Source organism: Panthera tigris, chromosome C2 (assembly GCF_018350195.1).
Source record: "Panthera tigris isolate Pti1 chromosome C2, P.tigris_Pti1_mat1.1, whole genome shotgun sequence".
Classification (NCBI taxonomy): Eukaryota; Metazoa; Chordata; class Mammalia; order Carnivora; family Felidae; genus Panthera; species Panthera tigris.
The window spans coordinates 15,670,977-15,697,354 of record NC_056668.1 but is presented as its reverse complement, the minus strand read 5'-3'; the positions used below and the strand labels follow the sequence as shown (position 1 = coordinate 15,697,354).

At 38.9% G+C, this 26,378-nt stretch overlaps 1 long non-coding RNA gene across 1 annotated transcript in view; it reads right to left on the bottom strand.

Annotated features, from left to right (window-relative positions):
• LOC107180876 overlaps positions 1 to 24,264 on the bottom strand; it is a 28,581-nt gene extending 4,317 nt beyond the window's left edge. The window contains exons 1-2 of the long non-coding RNA XR_001511633.2: positions 23,943 to 24,264; positions 8,453 to 8,526 (exon numbers count right to left, since the gene is read on the bottom strand). This is a non-coding gene — a long non-coding RNA (uncharacterized LOC107180876). The remainder of the gene's footprint in view (positions 1 to 8,452; positions 8,527 to 23,942) is intronic.
• Positions 24,265 to 26,378: the final 2,114 nt, after the last annotated feature.

Below are 26,378 nucleotides of genomic sequence, written 5' to 3'. Positions count from 1 at the left end.
ATTAAAATATTAAGATTCTAGTCATGCAGAGAAAACAGGAGTTGTTTTCTTTGTCAAAAATGATTGGCTCTGAAACTTTAGAATAGTGTTGTCCAATATTACTTTCTGTAATGATGACAGTGTTCCATATTTACACAGTTCAATATGGTAGCCATTAGCCACATGGGGCTAATGTGGGTGCCTGGGTGGCTCAGTTGGTTAAGCATCTGACTTCGGCACAGGTCATGATCTCACGGTTTGTGAGCCTGATCCCCACTTTGGGTGAGCTCGAGCCCTGCTTCAGGTGAACATGATCCTTGCTTTGGGTGAGCCCCACTTTTCTCTTTCTCTCTCTTACCCACTCTCTCTCTGCCTTTCGCTCACCTGCAACCTCTCTTTCTCTCTCTCTCTCTCTCTCCAAAAATGAAAAAAAAAAAAAAAGGAAATATGGTTAATGTGATGGAGAAACTGAATATTTATTTATTTTTATTTTTATTTCATTTTTTAATATTTATTTACTTTTAAGAGAGAGACAGAGTATGAGCAGGGGAGGTGCAGAGAGAGAGGGAGACACAGAATCTGAAGCAGGCTCCAGGCTCTGAGCCGTCAGCACAGAGCCAGATGCGTGGCTCAAACTCACGAACCTCGAGATCATAACCTGAGCCAAAGTCAGATGCTTAACCGACTGAGCCACCCAGGTGCCCCTTTATTTTTATTTTAACTTAAATTTAAATAGCAACAATGGCCAGTGACGACTGTGTTAGACAATTCAGCACTAAGAATATTTTCTTTCCAGTATGAATTTAAAATTTACAGCAATATTTTTATTTCTTAATGTTGTTTTCTAGTTTATGGATTTAGAAAAAAAATGATTTGGGGGCACCTGAGTGGCTCAGTCAGTTAAGCATCTGACTCTTGACTTCGGTTCAGGTGACTATCTCACAGTTTGTGGGTTCGAGCCCCCGCATCGGGCTCTGCACTGGCAGTGCAGAGCCTGCTTGGGATCCCCACTCTTTCTACTTCTCCCCAACTCATGTTCTCTCTCTCTAAGAGATATTTTTTTTTTTTGAAAATAATGACATGAAGTGGTCCACCAGACAATGTTGTGTAAGTGATAGACATGCTTAACCTGAAGTCTGAGATCCCCTCACATCTGTAGTCTATGGGGAGGCTTCACTGGTGTAGAGAAAAAGCACCAAGGAAAACCTGAGCATGATGATGACAAATCACTGCTGGTCCTGTAGGTCTGCCATTTTCTATTTTTATTTATATTACTTTTGAGTGAATTTACCAAATCATTTGATTTATCTTTTTCTTTTTTGAATTAAAGAAAAAACTTTTTAAATGTTTTTATTTTATTTTTGTGAGAGAAAAGACAGAGTGCAAATGGGGGAGGGGCATAGAGAGAGGGAGACACAGAATCTGAAGAAGTTTCCAGGCTCTGAGCTGTTGGCACGGACTGTGAGATCATGACCTGAGCTGAAGTTGGACGCTTAACTGGCTGAGCCACCCAGGCGCCCCTTAAATTTTTTTAATGTTTATTTATTTTTGAGAAAGAGAGAGAGAGAGAGAGAGAGAGAGAGAGAAAGAGAGAGAGCATGAGCGGGGGAGGGGCAGAGAGAGGGAGACACAGAGTCTGAAACAGGCTCCAGGCTCTGAGCTGTCAGCACAGAGCCTGACCCAGAGCTCGAACCCATGAACTGTGAGATCATGGCCTGAATCTAAGGCTCAACCGATTGAGTCACCCAGGTGCCCCATTCTTTCCTTATTTTAAATGTAATGTTAATGATGTTTCTTAAAACATCATCTTTTTGTTAGTTCTTTCCTTCAGAATTGAATTACAGACCACATAGGAAAAACCAATTTCATTACTTACTAATTACGCTTTAGATGTAGAATCAGCTTTTGAATGGGCTGGACTTCTTAGGGAGCAAAGTGGGAAACAGTCTTCTTTCCAGCCCTCTGTCAGATCGCCTTTCCTGCCTCTGGATACTATCTGTCTCACAGATCTCCTTTGCAGGTACTAGAAAGCCCAGAGTACTACCAAACTTCCAATCATGCATCCAATGCAAACCTTCTCCCATCCACCATAGCTCAGGTGTGTGGGTCTGGGAGTCTGCAGTGGGGAAGGGCTATCCAGTCAGCTTCTCTACTCTTCCCTGCACTTTCTCTTCCACCAGCTACCTGCTGCTTCTTGTGCCTCCAGGGCAGGATGCAGGAGGGTGGGGAGTGTCCAAGGAGTGGAGGGGTCTTAGTTGGCTGCCACTGTTGCAATTTGGTGTTTTGGGCCCTCTGGGGAAAGATGCCCAAAGGAACGTTCGACGCTTTCTTTCACGGAGTGCTTGTGAGAATGTCCAAAAGGTCCTCACGCGGCCTCATTCTCTGACTCTGAGTACCAAAACCCTTCTAATTATGAAGTAAGACATGTGCCCAGATGACTGCTTATGAGTCCTGCTTAGCAACCTCCGCTGATGGGGCATCTCCCACAGATTCTTCTCCAAGTGTGGCTTTGCCCTGTCAAGCAGACCCCTTCCACAGTGTCTTTTCAAGACTTCTAAAGATAGCTACCTTCCATAGTGCCCATTGAACCCACAGAACATTCAGCACCTAATTCCAGACAGTCTGAAGATGCAGGTCTTTCTTCCCTTTGCTTAGGAGGGAATTCTAGCCAGCTTCTCATCAGACGTCACTGGGTTAGGGTCAGGCATGTGGCCTATGTCGCTCCTGACAAATCTGGGAAACCCCAGCCCGACTTTCCCAAGAACCTTCAGTCAGGGACCATGTCACTGTGGGGCCCAGGAGTTCGGCATCCAGCTGTCTATGGATGATGGATAGCGGGGAGGGAACAGAGGTAGTGAGATGTGATACTCCTGCCTGCCAGACACCCCAGACCCTACAGTGGTTCTCTTGAAGAACTATTTGGTATGTGCTATGTACTAAATGTGTCTTCCCCCAAATTCATATGTTGAAGCCCCAATCCCCAGTGTGATGGTATTAGGAGGTAGGGCCTTTGGGAGGTGATAACATCATGAGGACAGAGCCATCAGGAATGGGATTAAGTGCCTTCTAGAAGAAGAGACAGGAGTGAATTTGTCCATGATAACAAATCCAAGAAGAGAGCTCTCATCAGGAACTGAATTGGCTGGCCACTCGATCTTGGACTTCACAGCCTCCGGAACTGTGAGAAATCAATGTCTGTTGTTTAAACCACTCGAGATTTTCGTTATAGCAGACTGAGCTAAGACAGCTTGAGAAAGGGAGAGAAGCCCCCCACCCACTTTCCCTTGGGGAGGCAGGCCTAACATACAAAGACATCCTAGATAATCTTCCTACTCAGACTGGATAGGAGCTGCAGGGAGGTGGTGTAGATAAGTTTTGAGCCACCCCTTAGAGAATCATGCACAGATGTTCTAATGCCTCCCTTTAGGACTTGAGATAAAGTGTACTGTGATAACCTCATGGAACTGAGAGAATTCATTGGCATCTGGTGGAAGCAATCTCAAAATTAGGAGGCACAAGAGTTATAAAGAGCAAGGAATATAAATACATTAAAAAATACCTTTTCTCACCCTCAGGGAATGATGGTCAAAGTAGAAAAATACCAATATTCACCTCTTGTTGACTACAAATCACCTTCAAATAGTCCACATTGTATACTGATATGTGGAAATAATGCCTTCACCAGGCTTAGTCTATATTTACACTTTATAGACTTAAGATGATTTAAATAAAAATGGCTAAGCAAAAATTAGAAGGTGGAAAGTTTATTATCTCTGATAAACTCTGCCCACCTGTTCTTTCCTCCTTTGGGTGCTATCGTGCCTTTCTTCCCTCTGAAACCCCCGCCCCTTCCAAACACAGAGACACAAATGCACGAACTCATAGACACACATTCATAGATCCTTCATGTGGAAAAACAAGCCCTCAATCTTTACACTTCCTATTTGTTCTCTGGCCCTCTTTCTATAATGTATAATCCATTTAAATCTTCCAGTGAACTGTCTCATGCTTGAGATCTTTCCTGCCTCCCAAACCCTGACAGGATTTGTGGTCTTTTGCCCTAGACCCTTAGGTTTTTGGCTTTTCTGTAATAAGTCAGAAAAAATAATTCACACTAGTGTTCTTGGTGAAAGGAAAGACATTAATATGTGGTACCTTTCAGGTACCAAATGCACGCCCTTGAACCTTACATGGCCTTTGCAAATTTACGGTGCCAGCCCACAAGAGTGTCTCAATGGCTGCAATGCAAGGCACTATGGGAGCTGGTGGAAGAGATATTGCTGGAGCTTAGGACCTTTTTTTGTTCTCTTCAATTCACACCATCTGGATAAATTTACAGAGAATTTTTTCTAGGGAGTTCTCGCTCATTGAATTGGTTTTGGAGGCGCAGCCAAAGATGAGACAGAAAAAGTTTTATTTTATCACCCGTTGCAATAGCGGCTATTCTCCAGATTTTTGCATGTTAAAAAAAATACGATGCTTATATTTTTTGCAAGTAGAATTATTATTTTTTTAAGATTTTATTTTAGTTTTCATTATTTTTTTAAATTTTAGTTTTTTAAATTTATTTTTAAGTAATGGCCGCATCCAATCTGGGGGTTCCAACTCATGACCCGAAGATCGAAAAGTCTCTCGCTGTACCGACTGAGCCGGCCAGGCACCCCACGAGTAGAATTATTTATCAGTAAGTTCTAAGCGGCTTTGAAAAATAAGAGTAGAATTTCAGGGAGACAAAAAACTTCACTTGACACAAGTTTAATATTAAAGCCTTTCATTGTTTCCTTCATTAGTCTTTGAGGAGCAAGTCCTTGTGAAGTAAACTGAGGGAATTTGGTAACGTATGTAACAACCCTGTCTCCCCGCCTGCTGGGTGCATTATCGTCCCAAAGATTGTTACTGCAGAAATGCAAAGAGAGAGCCAGCCACGTTCTGACTTTTGAGTGCCAGCACAGGCTCTTTAGTCTTTCTGGTTTCCTTTTAGTCGTTTCCATTGGCTGGCTCCTACTTGTTCTTTGTCACTTGGCTGCAGAATGCCTTTGTCACTTTACCAGAATGCCTTCTCTAGTTTCTGGTAAGTTCTATTTTGGCTTCATAATGTCAAGCACAATTTTATCTCAGTATTTAACACACCTTGAAATTACTTATGTTACCTCTTTCTCAGCCCTCAGAATGTTTTTGGCAGGAACCTTGTCTTACTCATCTTTGTACTTCCCCTGACCCCACCCCCTCCTAGTGTCTACTTCATGCCTACCACATAATAGGTGCTCAGTAAATTTTTATTAGCTAGAGGAAATTAGGTAGGATTGGGATGTATTTTTTTTTTATGAGAGAGAGAAAAAGAGAGAGAGAGAGAGAGAATGCAAGCAGGGGAGGGGCAGAGGGGGAAGGAGAGATAGAATCTCAAGCAGGCTCCATGCTCAGTGAAGAGTCTGATGCGGGGCTCGATCTCACCATCTCATGACTGTGAGATCATGACCTGAGCCAAAATCAAGAGTCAGATGCTTAACCAAGTAAGCCACCCAGGTGCCCTGGATTGGGGTGTATTCTTAATCACATTTTACAAGTAACAGAATTGAGACCAACCAGGAGTTGGCAAACTCTTTTGGTAGAAGGCCAGATAGTAAATATTTTATGCTTTGCAAGCCATCCGGTCTCTTTCACAATTTCTCAAGTCTGCCATGTAGCAAGGAAGTAGTTATAGATAATATATAAATGATTGGATGTGGCTGTGCTCCAATGCCACTCTATTTATAAAAACAGGTGGCACACAGATTTGGCCTCAGGGATCTAGTCTGCCAGCTCCTGCACTAAACTAAGACTGGTTTACTGACCTGACTTAATTCAACACATACGAGTTTACTTGTATGTGGCTGTTCTTCCCCAGAACTCAAACTATTTTTATATATTTGAATGATAGCATATTATGGTGGAATAGTAATCTTCTCAATAGTTTTCTAGTGGCATAAAGATTTAATGTCCAAGAAAAGATGTATAATTTACAACCAAGACGTTGCTTCCTCCTAAGAGAAAGCAATTTAAGTCCCACTAAGTCTAATGTACTTGTGAGTGGGAAGAAACAATTAATATTGGCTGTTCAAGCAAATAGTACATTTTTTTAAAGAACGATCTGTTCCCCTAGTGTCTCCCAGGTGATCAAGAGAATAGACTCTTTAACTGGTAGGAATTATGTACTTAATAAAATTGTAATACTGGCTCTACTTGTCAAAGGAAGCTCATTATTCACAGATTATGTTTCTCTGTGTCCTCCTGTTCTCCCACCGTTTCTTGACATTGATGATGTCCTCTGGTAGGACTGTCTCTCACAGGGGTCCACGTGGTCCAAGCTGGATCTTGACTTTTATGGATGTTTGCCAAGACTAAGCTGTGGGGGACAGGACGACAGACTCCAAGATCTCTAGGATCCCATTCAGTCCTCAAATGTATAAACTTCTTTGTCCTCTCTAAATTGCCTCTTTTCCATCCCAGCTCAGCTCTGGCCTTGGCACATTTTCTGATTAAATTAGCTGTTCCTTCTCTGAACTCCATTGCCTCTTTAGGCTACAGTTCATACAGCAGAGTTAGCTTGAATATTAATCTGATTTCTGTGTATTTCCCTTTCCTTCTGTGTCTTACCTTCACATGAACTCTGGGGAATCCCCAGACTTTAATCAAACACCAACGCAAGCGTTTTGAGATGCTTACTTGTCAACACATGATAAGTTTAGGGCTGAGACTGTGAGAAGGGCCATGGAAGGACATCTGGGCTATGAGAGGAAGGTGTGGAGGGCTAGACTCATTGAATGGAGTGAGGGAGGGGAAGGAAGGACCAGGATGTGGCGTGAGTCAATACCACACTGTGCTAGAGATCCATTTGCCCTCAGGAACCTACTGCCCATGGACAAGCCACGATCTGAAAGTACTGGGCCCTTATTTGTGCCTTGGACAAATGTGGAATACTTGCAGGGAAGAGGAAATATTTTTCCTGCTACTGTCCTAGGTTCTCTGGCTGAGGGCTTATACATTGGATAGACAAAAGACACATGAATAAGAGAAAAACAGCTATGGGGTGGCTCTTGGTCCTGGTGGTGGGTGGGGGGTGTCACAGGTCATCTGAGGCAGGTTCCCCTGGGGCTCCCCCATGGAGGAGACAGTGTGCACGGCTGCGGCCCCAAATGCTCTCACCTCGTACCACACATGATGAAGGTGCTGGTCACAGAAGCTCCAGAGGGGGCAGCCCATGTGGCCTGTGTGGGCTTGTGAGTGGAGGTGACCAGGGTCAGACAGTGGAGGGGAAGCCACTTGGCTGGCCTCCAACTGGGGCTGGAGCTACTCTGCCAGTGTTTAAAACTTTAAATGAGAATATAGAGTATTATTTACAAGGAAATGACAGTGAATAAGTCTTTCTAACCTCTTCCAGCCTTTCTTTTTCAGAAGAGAGACCATATTCAACTTACATATTTGAAGACTGCATATTCTAGTTTCCAACACCAGTGGTTTCTCTGTTTTGTCATTCACAAGAACTTCTTTACTAACAAATGAAATGATCCAGGGATATGGAACATATGATCTTTACATTGGTCTCAGATTGACTATGAGCTTCAGCATTTTCATTAAAGGGAGTTTCATTTTGGGGAAAAAAAAAGATCTTCTGCAACTTGCCAGGAAAGGCTCCATGAGAGCAGGTCAAGGTGGCCATGCACATCTTAAAGAATGGTTGTGGTGGCTGGACTGCTATCAAGTATGTATATAGAACATGTCAAAAAAATGTTATGGTTGTATATTAAAATATTTGCATATAGTAGTACAGCCTCATATTCCTAGTGCATTTACAAACTTTAAGCCCTTATTTTTTTCATGAACAAAATCAAAATATGTAAAATTTAAGCCAGTAAAAATGATTTAGCGTCTTAACAGTCTGTTTAATTTGAATGAGAAGACTTTCTTTTATCTGTCTGATTAGAGCATGTCTGACATTAAAAAAAAAGAAAAATAATCAAAAGTTTATTAACACGTGCCACATGCTTACATAAAGGAACACTCAGAGATGAGTAACTCAAAGGGTTGGTTAGAACTTGGGCTTATATACCATCTTAGCAAAGGAACAATATACTTTCAGAAAAGTGACAAGACAAAGGAAAAGAACTTTCAATTTTCATGGCAGCAAATTGTGGGAATGCAGATATATGAGAAACTAAGGGTCGATAAAGGGTAGCTCTAGTAAGGTTTGTTTCATAATTTCCTCTGGTGCCATCTCCAGGCCAATAAGGTCCAAAGTTGTCGCTAGTGATTAACTCTTGTTCTTTCTGGTGGAGAGGGGGGTCATCTTTGTAAGTTTATGTTCTGCTTACAGGCAAATAGGAGAGAGCAGAGAGCTTTTCTTATATCTGCTTCTTCTGATTTACCTTGACTCAAAATAATCCTTATGCCAAAGTGACATATTTGGGGGTGGCATATTCTGCCACCATACACTCACCTTGTCAAAGCAGGAAGTGTGAGAGAAAAACACATTGGCCTGGCCTAGATGGATCAGAACAGTTGGAAATTTCCCTGTGAGATGGAACAAATGTAGACTGTGAGTCAGTCTTGTGTTTAATTAGTTTTCTATTAACAAATTTCCTCATCCCAAAATGGGTAGAATAAGACCAACTTTGCAGAGTTACTTTAGGGATAAGAGAATGTGTTCCAGGCTTGTAAAATTATTCTCATATACCAAAGAATTATTATTACATTAAGCTCACTGAGGATCAAGCTTTATTCATCACTTATACCACATGATGACTCATACGTCAGAACATCATCAAGATTTGAAGTTTATGGAAAGTGTTTCCTGAATATTTATCATATTGATACTACATTCATGAGTCATTGCAGTTACAAAATTCCTCCTACATTGAATGTTCTCACTCTTCCCTCAGGGTTCAACTCAAATGTCCCTTTCCCTGTCATGCCTTTGTCAACGCTTATGCCCTAGCCTCCCCAGTTCTGTTCATTCTTCTCTTACATACATCAGATCGTGTAATGATTAGTTATTTATGTGTCTGGTTCTCCTGCTAGTTTACGAGCACTTGGAGGGAGAAAAACAGCCTGTGTTTTATGCATCTCTGTATCCCCAATATTTGCACCATCTGACAGCATAAATGTTCCATGCAGTCCTGCAGCTTCTTGAGTTGTGCTGATATTTGTGGGATGATCACAATTTGGAACTCTGATAAGAGCATTTGAATATTCCTTAGCCTGTAAACACAACTTGGAACTAAAGACATCTGGTCTACTGTGAAATATTCTTAGTGGTCTCCACTTTCCATTCTTGTCTCCTTTCACTCATTTTCCAAATACTGCCAAAGAGAACATCTTGAAATAAATCTATTCATCACTTTATTGATTAAAGTTCTTTAAAGTCTTCTCTTTGCTGAGGGACTTAAACTTTTCAAGATGGCACAAGACCCTACATAACTTGATCCTGTCTACCTCTCAGGTCTTATCTCTTGATGCATCTTTTCCATTCTCTCCTCATTTTCCACCCCCCCCCCCAGCCCCTCCTGCCACTGTAGAGATGCTGAGCTCCAAATAATTATCTAAGTGGGCAATGCTACATTAACCTTTGCATTAACCCTTATCTTTTCTCATCATCACACAGTTCTTTCATTGTTATCTCGATTCCTGATTTTGTCTCCTTGATTATTTAAACGTCACTTATTTTATAGTCTTATTCAGTCAGATCTATTATATCTAGTTTTCTAAATGTTTTATTCATTTATTTAAATTAGATTTTTTAATGTTTATTTATGTGTCTGTGTGTGTGTGTGAGAGAGAGAGAGAGAGAGAGAGAGAGCAAGCACATGAGCAAGCGGGGGAGGGACAGAGAGAGAGGGAGACACAGAAACTGAAGCAGGCTGCAGGCTCTGAGCTGTCAGCACAGAGCCCAATGTGGGGCTTGAACTCACGGACCGTGAGATCATGACCTGAGCTGAAGTCGGACGCTTAACCGACCAAGCCACCCAGGTGCCCCTAATGTTTTATTTATTTTTGAGAGAGAGCGTGCCAGTAGGGGGAAGGGGCAGAGAGAGAGGGGGACAGAGGATCTGAAATGGGCTCTGTGCTGACAGCAGTGAACCTGATGTGGGACTCGAACTCATGAACTGTGAGATCATGACCTGACCACCCAGGTGCCCCAATTATATCTGGTTTTTCTAATGTGAATTTTCTATTTGGAATGGAACAGAATCTCTCTCGTGATGATGGATTGTTTCTAAGAGTCTGTGTGTGTGTGTGTGTGTGTGTGTGTGTGTGTGTGTGTTTTAATTTTTTTCACTGTGAGATCATCTTCATTAGGGGTTGGTTTTCCCCACTGTGGGAGTAGTGCCCTGGGTAGTGGCCATACCAACTTTGCTAGCTTTCTAGTTTCATGGCTCTCATACCAGTATAATACTAACATCTTAGCTTGGGATTTTGATGGGGAAAATATAAATTGGACCCTCATATGCAAATGTGCCTTCGGTGTGGGGTTTTCAATTTTTTCCCCACTCTGAGTTCCAGGCAGATGGCAAGTTTCCTTGCTACCTCTTTAGGTTGGTAGGGGGAATATTTCTAGTTCCTTTTTCCTAGATGGGCCCAGCTAAGTGCGGAGGTCTCAGTTCCAGCTCTCTACCTCACACAGGCTGCTTCCTTTTCTTTTTCCTGCCTGGATATTAACACTCAGCCTTCACTCTAAGGAGGGCTGACAACCCCGGGGAGGCTGCTACATCAGTTAGATTTACTACTCAGCATTTGATTGTCTCCTTCATTTTTTGAAATTATGGGTTGTTTTCCTTTCCCTTCTTTCAAGCTTGGCTATTTTGTCTTATGCTATTTTATCCAGTATGTGGAAGAATCTGTGTTAGTTTTGCCTACTAGGTTGCTGGAGGGCCTCTGATTTACCCACTGAGGTTGTCTTCATATCTTTTTTACATATAATGTCCTGCCCTCACGCTAACTCAGACCCCAGGAGAAACTTGCTTATGTCTCAGTACTTAGGTCAAGCACCCCTTTCTCAGTGGAGATTTTCCTAACCCTTCTTTGGGGTGAAATTTGTCTTTCCCTCACTCAGACCTCCACTGCGCACTTTATTCTCCTACTGTAGACCTGGGACATTAATGTGCTTAGCAGTATATGTGACTCTCTCTTCTTCCCTGAAGATTATATTTTATTTACCTTTGTGTCCCCAGGGTCTTGCTCTATACAGAGTCCATACTATGTGTTCAACACATGCCAGGTGAATGGATGAATAAATGAATGAATACATAAAGTGAATGGGTAAGGAATAACAAAATTCAACCTGCCTCTTTCATGCCATGTTAAGATAATCAAATTCAAACAAAGTATTTTGTCCAGATTAGAAGTGAAATATCAGATATGCAAAGAAAATCATGGCAGAAATCATAGGTACTGCTCACCGTGTGCCAGGCGCATTAAATTAACACATTTAATTTTTATAACAACTTTTTTGAGGCAGATACTTTTACAGACAAGGAAACTAAGTCACCAAAAGGTTAACTTGACCAAACTCATAAATAATATGACCAAGCTCATAAGTAGCAGATCTAGGATTTGCACTCAGGTAGTCTGGTTCCAGAGGCCCTGCTTATAACTAGAATATTAGAAAGACTGTTAATACCAATGAAGGAGACATATTGAAATTTCTGGATCCAAGATTTTTTTAAAAGCCATTATTTGTAAGTCCAAAGTAAATAGTTGTTTTCTAATGATGGCTCAGGATGTTAAAACCCTGGTATGTGGGAAGTTTACAACCTCACCCAGTAAGTTATTTTTCTATTTAACTTCTCAGTCTTAAAATCCTTCCAGAATTGAATTTAGATCTCAGATATTGCTGTTTAAACACCTGCTTCCTTATTCATAGGTAAGAGAGAGAGAGAGAGGAAAAAAAGAACAAATATAGCAACCTTCTCCTTGTGTTTCTGGAATGAAAGTTGAGGCTTGATTAAAGATTATTTAGTGGTGGTACATCCTTTTGTTTTTGGAATGCAGAAAGCACCTAAACATTTTGGATATACTGATACAAATTCACCATGGCTCTTACTCTTCTCCTTATCACTGAGCAAGATGTAAGAATCAAGACACGCTGTAGGAGAGCAACGCGTTCCGCTGGCCCAGCCATTCTGATTCTCATTTGTTTCGTGTGGTTACTACCATGCTTATCCTTGTGGATGCAGACACTGGTGATTCCTACATTGCTAATATTATCTCATCTCTCATCTAAACTCCTTTAATGGAAATGTGTGGATAAATGATGACTTCCCCACTGACTATAAGCAAAATGGGAATAAATTTTTAGAGCAGCAGAAGTTTCTTAGGGTTATTAAAGAATACGCTAAAGAAAGAGAAGCAACTTGAGTGGTTACTAAATATACCAAGCACGCATGGGGCTGAGATATATGAGGTTACGCGCAGCTGAAAAAACAAAATGACTATTTCGGTAGGGACCCTGCGTGTTTGGTGCTTTGGTTTTGATGACGCACCTTACTATTTAAGGAGTGCAGGAGAATTATCCTATCTGAAGTCCAGAATAGATTTTTCTCTTCAAGAGAAATTTATTTTTACATATTTGAATGGCCTTTGAGTAAAATATATTTATCATAAAATTATCCAACAATTTACATTGCCACCAAGGTGACACAGTCTCAGAGCCGCGATGAAAATCGATGTAGTAAGTCCAGTGCAAGGAATTCATTTTTCTTTTTCTTCATGAAACTGGCTCTATTACAGCGATAGTGATTTCCAGAAAATGGATGGTTATTGAGATGAGATTACTTATGAGGAATGATTTGGATTATTTAGGTGAAAAGCTTTTCTTTCCTTCTTTTTAGGCCTAATCTATTATATTTAGATTTAATGTTCAAACACAAGTTATTACAAGTATTAAAATTTAAATGGCTGCCATTTAATTAATGAGTGGCAACCTTGTTTAAGGTGTTCTAGTCATGCATGGCACCGGAGTAAGATTTTTCAAATATTAAGAGAGAAATCATACTGAAAGACAATATCTGATAAAGGACTCAGACAGTTTGAGTTCATGTTTGAACAAGCATCCGCGAAAGATTTATTGTTTTAGAAATGATCTCCCTGTAAGAGATATCTGAGTTGTTTATGAGTTACTGGCACTTTCGTACAAAGCTCCAGTTGTTGCTTTTCTCCGAGAACTGGGAAGTCCCTTTTTTTTTTAAACGTTTATTTATTTTTGAGACAGAGAGAGACAGAGCATGAATGGGGGAGGGTCAGAGAGAGAGGGAGACACAGAATCTGAAACAGGCTCCAGGCTCTGAGCTGTCAGCACAGAGCCCAACGCCGGGCTCGAACCTACGGACTGCGAGATCATGACCTGAGTCGAAGTCGGACACTTAACCGACTGAGCCACCCAGGGGCCCCTGGGAAGTCCCTTTTGATTTTAGTTGTGTCCAATGGGTGGCACTCCATCTCTAAAGACTGGATGATCTCTCTTTTCTCACTAAAGAACACAATCAGAAGCATACACGGTGATTAGACACAGGGGCCTCCATGCAAGGATTTTCTCGCACCAGTGATCTCCATGCCTGAAATCAGTTACAATTCTTTAGTTTGGGAACTAGATACCTGTCAAGATGACTTGGAAAGAAAAACACATTCTTTAATTTTGCAAAGATGTATTTTTAGGCTCAGATGATATGAGAGGGGATCACACAGTATCAGGATAGTTGACCTGAGTTGACCAAAGAGCACAAGCTGAAAAAACAAAAACAGCGGCTTATTTTAAAGGGTAGCTGACACGATACAGAAAAATAGTGGGTAACTCAGGGAAAAAGACTCTGAGGAGTCGAACCTGGAGGACATGGAAGCTGATGTGACATATCGTGATGGTAACACAGTCGCTTATTTTGTACTCTGAAGTTTTTCAGCTCCAAGAAGATGGGTAAGAATATTTTCCAGCGGCTGCTTTAAAGCAATGTGATCACACTCGGTTTTTTGGGTGTGTGGTTATTAAAGGGTTAAAAAGCGACGGTGAAGGCATATATTGATCCAGCAGCATAGAAAATAATCGACGAGTAGTTTTATAAGTAAAAATATCTTTTCAATGTTATTTGAATTGAACTGATAGAGAAACAAGTGAAACAGAAATAAATGAATTTTAGATTCATTTCTTTCTTTTTTTTTTATATTAAGTTTTTATTTTAATTCCCGTGTAGTTAACATACAGTGTAACATTTGCTTCAGGCATACCATCTAGTGATTCAACACTTTCATTCAACACCCAGTGCCCGTCATAACAGGGTACTCCTTTATCCCCCAAACCCATTTCCCCCATCCGCCCACCCCCTCCCTCTGGTAACCATCAATTTGTTCTCTATAGTTAGGAGTTTTGTTTCTTTGCTACTCTTTTTTTTTTCCTTTTGCCTGTTTGTTTTGTTTCTTAAATTCCACGTATTAGTGAAATCATATGGGATCTGTTTTTCTTTGACTTATTTCACTTAAGATTATACTCTCTAGCTCCATCAACATCGTTGCAAATGGCAAGATTTAATTCTTTTTGATGGCTGAGTAATATTCCTAGACTGATTTCTTAATCCCCAAAGATATTCATTTCATTTCATTTCATTTCATTTCATTTCATTTCATTTCATTTCATTATTTTTTCATTTCATTTCATTATTTCATCTTATCTTTTTAAAACAATTTTTTAATGTTTATTTTTGAGAGAGAGAGAGAGAGGGACAGAGACACAGCACAAGCAGGGGAGGGGCAGAGAGAGAGGGACACAGAATCTGAAACAGGCTCCAGCATTGAGCGGTCAGCACAGAGCTTGACGTGGGGCTCGAACCCACAAACCGTGAGATCATGACCTGAGCCGAAGTCAGTTGTTTGACTGAGCCACCCAGGAACCCGCAAGATATTATTTTCTGTAAAAACTCCTCTTTAAAGGGAATATATATTAAGCAAATTTTGAAAAGGGATTTTATGTTTTTTTAAAAAAACTGTATACTTCAATTTTAGATAGTAGTTTTAAAATACCCACTAAGAAGATGGGGGTTTTTATCATCGTACATTTCTTTTCCCTCCTCTCTGTTATAGGGTTAGGAGACTACAACCAAATAGGGCCTGCTACCTGTTTTTGTAAATAAAGTTTTATTGTAACTTGCTCAGTTGCCCATGCCCCTTTGTTTATGTATTGTCTATTCTAACTTTTGAGTTACAGCAGTGTAAGTTGTAGCCCTGATGGGAACAATATGGTCCTGTTTTGGTAAACAAAGTCTTAGTATTAACAAAGCCACATTGTTATACATATACATTGTTTATGTATGGTCTATTCCTGCTTTTGAACTGTAGCAGGAAAACTAAATAGTTTTGACAGAGACCATATGGCCCACAGCCTAAATTATTTACTATCTTGCTCTTTTTAGGAAAGGTTTGCTAACCTCTATTATATTGTTACTTTTATATTATCAAGATGTATAATACAATCTCCTTTGCAATCCTAGTTCCACAGTTTTTGGCATATTTAAATGGATACAGTGCTCCTCACTAGTCCTCTTTACCATGACTTCTCCAATTTTGAGTTTTTTATTTTGATTCTTTTCTGGATTTCATCAAGCAGTTTCTTCAGTAAAAGTTTAAGTTTCCTTTTTTTTTTTTACATTAAAAAATGTATACCTGTTACAAATTACTTTAAAATAACTTGAATAGCTATTATATATTTTTTGGATATATGTTATGTTATATTATATGATATGATATTATAATTATAATTATATTCTTTTGGAGCTATTATATTCTTTCCTAAAATACTATGTAGATCAATGCTATCTGATAGAATTATAATTCTAGTAGCCACATTAAAAATATTGTGTGTAACAGAGGCACCTGGGTGGCTTAGTCATTTGAGTATCCAACTCTTGATTTCAGCTCAGGTCATGATCCCAGAGGTCACGGATTGAGCCTTATGTGGGACTCCACACTGAGCACGGAGCCTGCTTGAGATTCTCTTTCTCTCTCTCTCCTTCTGCCCCTCTCTCCCGCTCATGCTCTTTCTCTGTAAAATAAATAAGTAAACAAACAAATAAATAAAAAATATCGTGTAGAATAGATAAAATTAATTTCAATAGTATATTTTATTTAACCCACTGTGTCAAAATATCATTTTAACATGTAGTCAACATAAAACCTTATTAATGAGATTTAAAAAAACTTTTTATAGTAAGTTGTCAAAACCCAGCATGTATTTGACACTTAGAACACAACTCACTTTGAATTAGCCGCATTTTAAGTGTTAAACAGCCTTATGTTGCTAGTGACTGTCATATTGGACATCACACTGCACAGAATTCTTATTTATAATTGAGCATGAATGTTGCTATGCAGAAGTCTGAGATCTGTCTGATTTTTTTTTCTCCTTGGAGGTAATTAACTTTTTCTGATGCCTGAAAAATTATTTCTTCATTATTTCTTGAAATTCACTAACTTAACATGGACATATATTTTTTAAAAAATTTTTTTAACGTTTATTTATTTTTGAGAAAGAGAGAGATAGAGCATGAATGGGGGAGGGGCAGAGAGAGGGAGACACAGAATCGGAAGCAGGCTCCAGGCTCAGAGCCGTCAGCCCAGAGCCCGATGCGGGGCTCGAACTCATGGACCGTGAGATCATGACCTGAGTTGAAGTCGGTCGCTTAACCGACTGAGCCACCCAGGCGCCCCAACACGGACATATATTAATGTAAAGAGTTCCATACCTAATTTTCATGTTTATTCACTGTGCAGATTTAATTTTTAATGTCAGGTATATTTTCTTACAATATATTTTTGTAATACTTTGCTTATTTCATTTGTTATTTTTCTTCTAGATACCAATTATGCATTTGTTGGAGGCCTATTTTGGTAGTTTATGATTCTTTGAGTACCCATGTTTATTTACATTACTAGGATGTTCATAATCCTTTTCTAAATGTAAGTAAGTGGATTTTGTTTTTTGCTCTTTCAATCTTATTTATTTGTTTCTTACTGTTCTAACTTGATTAATTTTAGTGACATTGTTTGGCTCTCTTTTTATTTTATGAGAAATACTTTCCCTTTTCTTATAGTGTTCTTTATATTCTAATTGTTTGCGCTTATTTTGTCAAAGTCAAGTGGTTGTTGTTGACTATTCAAAGCTCTTCTGAAAAATTTCCTTCAGTTTCTTGTTTGCTTTGTTTTTCTTCTACATTAATTTCTTTATTAATTATACACTGTATTTTCTTTGTTCTTCTCCTATTTGTCCACAGTTTCTTTTCACTATTGTCATTCCAGTTAGTATTGTTAAAAATCTCATTCACTCTTATTGTTGGCCATGGTTCTTTCCTCCTCTAGCGAGAAGATTCCTTTCTTTCTTTAAGATACTGATACCATTGGATATTAGGTGACTCTGAGGAGCAAAGGGAGGCATTAGGATATATTCCCATCCACTTGAAACCTTGACCTTTTGCACTTTTTGCTGATTTGATAGTGAAACAAGTGAAAGTGACTTACACAGAGTCTGAATAGTCATTCTTACCAGTACCCGGATCTGGACTAGACTTTGTGTCTAGCCTAGCTTTAGTGTTACTCCATCACTACCACAAGCTAGCTTGCCAGAAGTATAGTGTAGCCTAAGTGTATGGTGTGTGTGTGTGTGTGTGTGTGTGTGTGTGTGTGTGTGTTTAGGCTCTGCTTTCACTTTTGAGGCTCTCTTTAATATTGGGCACCTGAATTCTCGCTATCTGGTCAGGATATATTCCGTGGGTAGACCTTAAATTCACATTGGTTCTCAATTTACAAACATCTTAGGCACTTTATCTTCTCCACAGAGAATCAGCTGTGTTGTTTATACATCTGAAGATAAGCAACATACCATCCTTCTTTTCAAATGTGTGTGTGAGGGTATGTTAGTGAGAATTCTTGGGATTTTGTTTATGGACCAATGTGGCTTCTGGGGGAGGGTAGGAGTGAAATTAGGAAATGTGCCATACTCTTCTCTGTGATATGTGTCTTCTCCTTTTTAAAATTCTTTTTAGGGGCACCTGGATAGTAAGTAGCTCAGTTAGTTAAGCCTCCAACTCTTGGTTTTGGCTCAGGTCATGACCTCATGGTTCGTGGGATTGATTCCTGCATTGGGATCTGTGCTGGCAGCATGGAGCCTGCTTGGGATTCTTTTTCTCCCTCCCTCTCTCTCTCTCTCTCTCTCTCAAAATAAATAAGTGAACATTAAACAAAATGAGGTTCATTGTAAGCCAGTTCTCATGGGGGCCTGCATCTTTAATTAAATTTGTAAAGTTAAATACATGCGCTTATCTTTGTTTTATACTTAATGCCTGAGGATGCTTGGCTACTTGCAGAACCTTATTACCGTCAGTTGTTTTATTGTGTCCCGTAAAGTACTTTTAAAGCTCCTGTTTTATAGATGAGGAAACAGGAATGAAACATCTTTGAGTATTGTCTTTTTATTTTAGCACCGAGACATTTTAAATTAGTATAAAGTAAAGTTGACTTCGGTCTTTTGGTATACAGTTCTATGAATTTAAATACAGGTACTGTTTCACTACAACAGTAAAAATACAGAATAGTTCTCTAACCCACTGACATTTCTCAGTGCTGTCTTGGTTTTGGAACTGGCTTCTTTGACCTGCCTTTGACATTCATCCAGGTTGTTGCAGGGATTGTGAGTTTGTTCCTCTTCACTGCTCAGTGCTTTGTCTTTTTATGTTTGCTTACCCATAGTTTGTTTCATCGTTCAGAACACCTGTTGTTCTTTTCAGTTTGGGATAGGTATGAATACAGCAGCTGTAAACATCCATGTAAGGATTTTTGACTGAACCTAAGTGTCCAAATACCTAGGAGTGGGATTACTGGGTTGTATGGTAAGTCTGTATTTCACTTTAGAAGAGCCTCCCCAACTGTTTTCCAGAGTATCTCTATTTTTCATTCTGCCAGCAATATGTGAATGTTTCAGTTGCTCTGAATCCTAGCCAGAACTTGGTATTGTCAGTATTTTTTATTTTAGTCATTCTAATAGGTGTGCAGAATTCTCTCATCCTGGTGTTAGTTTGTATTTCTCTAATGGAAAATAATTTTGAACATCTTTTCATGTCTTTAGTTGACATCCTCTTATCCTCTGATAAGGTGTGTGAGTCTTTTGCCTTCTTTTTTTTTTTGAATAATTTTAATGGACTCAAGTTGAAAATCATCCTTTATGGAATCTAATATCTGGTAAAAAAAAAAAAAACACTGGGAAAACTCAGAGATAAAAGGAATTGGAGGCACCAAGGACAGTGATAAATATAGGAGTCTTGAGCCATAATAGAGCATGCCTTAGCAGATTTCAAGTATACAAAACCATATTATTAGCCATAGTAACCATGCTGTATATTAAATCCTCAGAAATTATCTTCTAACTGATTGTTTGTACCCTTTGACATATATTCCCACATTTTCCCCCTCCCTTCAGTCTCTGGCAACCTACATTATATAACCTCCATTAAATTCTCTGTTTATTTATTTTTTTCTTAAAAAAATTTTTTTTGCATTTATTTATTTTTGAGAGACAGAGACAGCATGAGCAGGGGAGGGGCAGAGAGAGAGGGAGACACAGAATCTGAAGCAGGCTCCAGGCTCCGAGCTGTCAGCACAGAGCCCAATGTGGGGCTCAAACCCATGGACCATGAGATCATGAAATGAGCTGAAGTTGGATGCTGACCGACTGAGCCACCCAGGTGCCCCTAAATTCTCTGTTTCTATGAAGTTGACTTTTTTTTTAATTTAAAGGTTTCATGTATAAGTGAGATCATACAGTATTTGTCTTTCTCTGTCTGGCTTATTTCACTTAGCATAATGCCCTCCAGGCTCATCCACGTTGTCACAAATGGCAGGATTACCTTCTTTTGTGTGGCCTGATAATATAGTGTTGTTTATATATTGATATTTTGTTTATCCATTCATCCATTGAAAAGCATTTAGATTGTTTCCATACCTTGGCTGTTTTGAATAATGCTGCAGTGAACTTGGGAGTGCAGATTTCTCCTAGAGACACCGATTTTGTTTCCTTTGGTTATATACCAAGGTGTGAGATTGCTGGGTCTTATGGTGGTTCTAATTTTATTTTTTGAGGAACCTCCATACTGCTTTCCGTAGTGGCTGCACCAACTTAGATTCCCACAATATACTAGAGTTCCCTTTTCCTCACACTCTTGCCAGCACTTGTTATCTCTTGTCTTTTTCTTAATTTAAATTTTAATTAGTTAATATACAGTGCAATATTGGTTTCAGAAGTAGACTTCAGTGATTCAGCACTTACATACAACATACAGTGCTCATCACAAGTGCCCTCCTTATACATATCTAGCCCATTTCCCACCCACCTTGCTCCAACAGCCCTCAGGTTGTTCTCTATCATTTCTGCACAGTGAAGGAAACAATCAACAAAACTAAAGGCCTATGGAATGGGAGAAGATATCTGCAAATGCCATATCTGATAAAGGGTTAGTATCCAAAATCTGTAAAGAACTTATGAAACTCAACACCCAAAAAACCCAAGCAACCCAGTTAAGAAATGGGCAGAAGACATGAACAGATACTTTTCCAAAGAAGACAACCATCTGGCTAACAGACACATGAAAAGATGCCCAACATCACTCATCATCAGGGAAATACAAATCAAAACCTGTCAGAATGGCTAAGATTAACAACATAAGAAACAACAGGTTTTGGCAAGGATGCAGAGAAAGGGGAACCCTCTTGTACTGTTGGTGGGAATGAAAACGGGTGCAACCACTCTGGAGAACAGTATGGAGGTTCTTCGAAAAGCTGAAAATAGAATTAGCCTACAATCCAGCAATTGCACTATTGGTATTTACCCAAAGGATACAAAAATACAGATTTGAAGGGTACATGAACCCCAATGTTTATGGCAGCATTATCAGCAATAGCAAAACTATGGAGAGAACCCAAATGTCCATCGACTGATGAATGGATAAAGAAGATGTGGTGTATATATATAATGGAATATTACTCACCATCAAAAAGAACGAAATCTTGCCATTTGCAATGACATGGATGGAGCCAGAATGTATTATGCTAAGCAAAATAAGTCAATCAGAGAAAGACAAATGTCATATGATTTAACTCATATGTGGAATTCAAGAAACAAAACAGACGAACATATGGGAAGGGGGAAAGAGTAAAAAGGGAAACAAACCACAAAAGACTCTTTTGCCTATTTTTGAATTGGGTTATTTGATTTTCTACTGTTAGATTTTGAGAGATTTTTATACGTTCTGGATCCAAGTACTATGTCCAATATATGATTTTCAAATATTTTCTCTCAGTCAATAGCTTATCTTTTCATTATCTTAATGGTATCTTCCAGAGAGTAGAAGGTTTTAATTTTGATGCAGTACAGTTATTATTGTTTTCCTTTTATGGATGTGCTTTTCTTGCCATGTCCAAGAACACTTTGTCTACTCTTGATACTGAAGATTTCCTCCCATGTTTTCATACAAAAGTTTAATCACTGTATGTTTTACATTTAAATCTATGATCCATTTTGAGTTATTTTTTGTGAAGGTGTGAAGTTTAGGTTGACGTTCATGTTTTTGCATATAAATGTCCAGTTATTCCAATACCATCTATTGAAAAGATTACCTCTCTACATTTAATTTTCTTTGGAACTTTGTCAAAACTAATTGGCCATATTTGTGTAGTCTAATTTTGGACCTTCTCTTCAAATCTGCCCATTATCATGTCCAAACTTTCACTAATACCACATTGTCATGTTTACTGTAACTTTGTAGTAAATCCTTGAAAAAGATAGTGTGACTCCTTCAACTTTATTCTTCTTTTTCAAAATTGTTTTGGCGATTTCAGTTCTTTTGGTATTTCACATAAATTTTAAAATAAGTTGGTGTGTATTGACAAAAATGTTATTGGATTTTGAGATGTTATTGGACCTGCTGATCAATTACAGAGAATTTACATCTTCAGTGTTAAGTCTTCCAGTCCATACACATGGTATGTCTTTCTATTTATTTAGGCCTTTGATTATTTTCATCAATATTTTGTAGTTTTCAGCATACAGACCTGTGCATGTTTTGTTAGATATGTACCTAAGTGTTTTCTATTTTTAGAGTGATTGTAAGCAGTAGTATGATTGTAAATTTGGTTTTTAATTGTTTATTGCCAGCAGGTAGACATACAATCAATTTTTGTGTGGTGACCTTGTTTCATGTGAACATGATACTAGGAGATTTTTTGTTTCGTTTTTGTTTCTTTTTTGTAGAAACCTTGGGACTTTCTATGTAGGTATTTGTACTGCAGATAGGGACAGTTTTATTCACTTGTTTCTAATCTGTATGCCTTTTATTTCTGTTTCTTGCCTTCTTTTATTGGCTAAAACTTCTGGTATAATGTTGAATAGGAATGGTGAGAGTGGATATCCTTGGCTTGTTCCTATCTTAGGGGGAAAGCACTCAATCTTTTGCCATTAAGTATGAAATTATCAGAAGGGTTTTTTTTTTTTTTTTTCTGATTCTCTTTATCAAGTTTAGGAAGTTTGCTTCTATTCTTGGTTTCCAGAGAGTTTTATTTTTGCTTTAAATTTAGAATGGATATTGAATTTTGTCAAATGTCTTTCTGCATTAGTTGATATGACAATACAGTTTTTCTTCTGTAGGCACTCAATATGATGGATTGCACTGATTGGCCCAGATTTGCATTTCTAGGATAAATCCCACTTGGTCATATTGTATAATTATTTTATATATTGTTAGATTTTATTTGTTAATATTTTGTTATCTATTTGGTTTACTTGCATATTTTCATTTAATTCTAATAGTAATCCTGTGAATTAAGAGATATTCCCAATTTATTTTATTATTGTTATCTTTTTTTGAGAGAGAGTGCACACAAGCAGGGGAGGGACAGAGGAAAAGGGGGGAGACAGAGAAAATATTTTTATTTTATTTTATTTTATTTTATTTTTTATTTAAATCCAAGTTAGTTAGCATATAATATAAAAACGTTTTCACAAGTAGAATTTAGTGATTCATCACTTACATCATTCAGTGCTCATCCCAACAAGTGCCCTCCTTAATGCCCATCACCCATTTAGGCCATGCTCCCACCCAACACCCCTCCAGCAACCCTCAGAGAGAGAGAATCTTAAACAGGCTCCAGGCCTAGCGCAGAGCTTGATGCTGGGTTTGATCTCATGGCAGTGAGATCATGACCTGAGCCGAAATCAAGAATTGGATGCTTAATCGACTAAGCCATCCAGGCTCCCTGAGGTACCCCAATTCATAGAGAAATATAATGAAGGCTGAGAGTGTTGGCAATTTGCCCAAAGTTACACAGTGAATAAGTAGTAGAGCCAGGAGTTTGATAAATGGATTTCTGAATCCAAAGTTATTCTTTCCACTCTATCACCAAGCCTGGGGTTTGGAAAAAGAGAGTAGGAGAGCCTCAAGAGATCTTAAATGTTGCCATGCCTTCAGGATTAGATAAATTACTTCTCAGAGTGTAAAGGTCTTCTGGATTTGTTGTCTGAGACATTAGGGAATTGGAGAAGTGAAAGAAGCGTAACAACATGCAAAGGTTTTAAAAGTGGATTTAAGAAATTCTAGAATCTTTTATTAGATAGATGGTTGAGGAACACTTGGAACAGAAGATGATAATCAATAGGAACTGACTGACGTACATTTACTAAGAAAAGGTCAAAAGTAACTCTCATTTTTTTAAGTCATAGACTTCCTAGATTGTATGATCACCATAGAATAGTAGACAAAGCACATATCTTATGGGTTCTGGGACCCGCAGTTGTCATCGTCGGACCAAAGTCCACATGGAAGAAGATAAAGTAAGAAACAACTTCAAATTAAAACTAACTTTTATAACCAATAAGGAACAGTCTTAACATTACCTGGAAGAAGACTTACCGAGTCTCAAGTCAAAGTCCACGACGTCATCTTCCATGACTCAGGTAGGTGTCCTCCACGTCTGTTATCATTGCTGCCTACTGCGTCCTATAATGTACAGCGTGTCGTCTTCACACACCCTCAATTATTCCACAATATTCCTAGGGGGGTGGGTGAAGAGGCGTATTTCCTAGAAATATCCCCTTAGGGTTTCCTAAGGGGATAAGGATTTCCGCATTTTCATGACCATTGGCACATGATTTGATGCTGTGCCCCCTCATCTGAGCTGTGTGGCTTCTTCACAGTTTCTGCTGTTGTTTTTGCGATTGGTTCCTCCTTTGGCTTTTTTAAAACCACTTAGCCATCGGTTCAGTTCTTCTTTTGTCTTTTTGTGTACAGAAGTGACTAAAAAGGGCACAACTACCCACCCCCACCCCAGCAATCTTTCTTCTGGTCTTCCCTTGGATAAAGCCGATCTAAATGATCTTGTGAACACGAGAGAGGCGTGTGGTATGGCTGGTACTACAAACATGACTTTTCAGGTAGTTGGACAATCACACGAAAGGATGTAAATCGAGGGAGGTCAACCCGGAAGGAAATGTCTCCAGGCACACCACAGTTCTTCATTCTTGGACTTTTCCTGTGCGAATTTTTATCAGTGACTTGGACATAAACATAAAAGCCATGTTTATCACACTTACAAATTTACAGTTAAAATTTTTACATTTTACATTTATTCGTTTTTGAGAGACAGAGAGAGAAAGAGCACAAGCAAGGGAGGGACACAGAGAGAGGGAGACACAGAATCCGAAGCAGGCTCCAGGCTCTGAGCCGTCAGCGTGGAGCCCGACCCGGGACTCGAACCCACGAGCTGTGAGATCATGACCTGAGCCGAAGTGGACACTCAACCTACCGAGCCACCCAGGTGCCCCACGAATTTACAGTTTATAAAGCTGAGGGTAAAAGATGAAAAGATCTCACCAGGCTGGACAACTGGCTACAAAATGGTGTGAAAGGTGTTCGTTTGTATTGTCAACTTCAAAAGGTCAATTTTATAATGATAAGATCTAATATCACAGACCTTTTTGATGGCAGCTTTTTGTGATAACAAAAATAAAACGTGAACACATTAACTATGAGTTTCCAGTGGGACCAAAACACTACACAGCTCTGCCGAAACCTTAACTCAGTCTTATGCTGCAGATATTGACCATGAAATCTAAGTTCTAAACACCACGTTTTATGTCTCTTTATATCCCCAGTGTCTTGCACTCAATAGATTCTCAGTTACAGTTAGTTTAGTAACAGCTATCATAGTCAAGCTGTAGCTGGAGTATTGTATTGAAACTTGATTGTCACATTCTAAGGGTGTGTTGGTAAAATGGAGTGCACATAAATAATAATGGTTCAACAGAGAGGGTCTGAAAACTACATTCTAGGAGATCCAATGGGAAAATTAGGAACGTGCAGAGGAGATCAACGAGAGACAGGCTAGTTATTTTGATCCAGACTCATTTTATCCTGTCCCAAGGGAAGAATTTGCTTGAGCCTAAGGGGAGATAGCTGTAAACTCAATATTAAGAAGAACTTTCCATAATTAATGGAAAGAGTGGTGTGGACTATTGAATGATCATCGGTTAGGAATATTGCAAAGGGAATTCTTGCCTGTGAATATGGTGTGGTGATTTGTCTTGGCCTTTCCAACTCAAAGATTTTAGGTGGTAAGTGGTAAGGTTTAATTTAATTTTTGAAACATGATAATAAATGTGAGTGACGTGCTATTTTCCATGAATGACAATACTTCATTAAAAGACCTTTCCTTTATGATGATTCAGCCAAGAAATAGCGTTTCTTTTTCAAACATTTTTCGAGAAATAAGGTTTCTACTTCTTTTTTTACTATAGTTTTATTGTTTCAATTTGTTCCAGGTTAGGTATCACTAGACATTTGAATTACTAATATCTATTATTTTCTCAAGATGTAGTTATCTCTGTTGGTTTTTTAAGTCCTTAACATATTTTTCTGAATTCAAGTGTTAATTTTATAGCACTTTTCATAGTTAGATCATTGTAATAATTTTCAAAGCCAATGATATGTTTGTAGTTTCATGCATTTTACATTTTCCCCCACAGTTAAATAAATGAAGAACAGTAAAAATTTTTAATTACTGATTTTTATTCTATCGTGACCCACATACGTCAATAATGAAAAGTTGAGCCAAACTATTTGCCTTCTCTCAAAACAGTTCAGTGTAACACTATTTTCTATTTGCTAACAACACAAGTCAGCAGTGTACTATTTAGTGGATTTACCACCACATTCTTAACATTATTTTACCCTGGATCCTTGGAACACTGTGTTTTCTGGTTCTGTTCTGCCCTCTGGCTTCTTCACAGCTGCGTCTCCCTCATTCTCTTCTCAATTGTTGTTCTACTCAAACAAAGTCCTTGACACTCT